This window comes from Mus caroli, chromosome 6 (genome assembly GCF_900094665.2).
Source record: "Mus caroli chromosome 6, CAROLI_EIJ_v1.1, whole genome shotgun sequence".
Taxonomy (NCBI): domain Eukaryota; kingdom Metazoa; phylum Chordata; class Mammalia; order Rodentia; family Muridae; genus Mus; species Mus caroli.
In genome coordinates this window covers 110,869,939-110,870,986 of record NC_034575.1, presented here as the reverse complement: position 1 = coordinate 110,870,986, position 1,048 = coordinate 110,869,939, and positions in this window count along the sequence as shown.

Sequence of the window (1,048 nt, the reverse complement as noted above, 5' to 3'; positions counted from 1 at the left end):
TTTCTGAGTTTGAGGCCAGCCTGGTCTACAGAGTGAGTTCCAGGACAACCAGGGCTATACAGAGAAACCCTGTCTCGAAAAACCAAAAAAAAAAAAAAAAAGATTTTAATTGATTTTACTTTATGTGTTTGCGTGTGGTACCCGCATGTCTACCATCTGAATACCTGATGCCAAGGAGGTGAGAAGAAAGCACCGGATCCTTGGGGACCTGAGCTATGGATAGTTTCTGAGGCACCATATGAATGCTGGCAACTGAACCTGGGCCCCCAAAGGAGCAGCACATGCTCTTAACTGCTGAGCCGTCGCTCCAGGGCAGGTTAGGGACTTCTTAGGTCATGGAACTTGGCTGGAGGAAGTGTGTCTGTCAATGGGGTCGGGCTTTGAGAGTTTCTGGTCTTGTGTTATTTCAGATTCACTCTCTTTGCTTCCTTTGTGCTACCTGGATGTCATCTGCCAGCTTCCTGCTCTGCCCACTTGCTACCGTGACTCCCCAGTCATTGTGATATAGATGCGGAGGTCAAAGGGCAACTTCCAGGAGGCAGTTCTCTTTTTATCCTCAGTGCATATCTTACAGACTGAACGCCAGCGGTCAGCCCGGCGAGCAAGTGCACTTACTAGCCGAATCATTATCACCAATTGGAATTCTATTTATTTGTTTATTTATTTATGTATCTTGAGACAGGGTTTCACCTTGTAGCCCTCGCTGTCCTGGAACTTACTCTGTAGACCAGGCTAACCTCAAACTTATAAAGATCTGCCTTCTTCTGCCTCCAAATGCTGGGATCAAAGGTATGTGCCATCATGCCTAGTGTCTTAGTTTTCTATTCCTGTTAAGAGACACCATGGACAAGGCAACTTATAAAAGAAAATATTTACTGAGGCTCACAGTTCCAGAGGACTAGAGTCCATGATCATCACGGCGGGGAACACAGCAGCAGGCAGCAGGCAGCAGGCAGCAGGCAGGCAGCAGGCAGGCAGGCAGGCAGGCAGGCAGGCAGCAGGCAGGCAGCAGGCAGGCAGGCAGGCAGGCAGGCAGACAGGCAGGCAG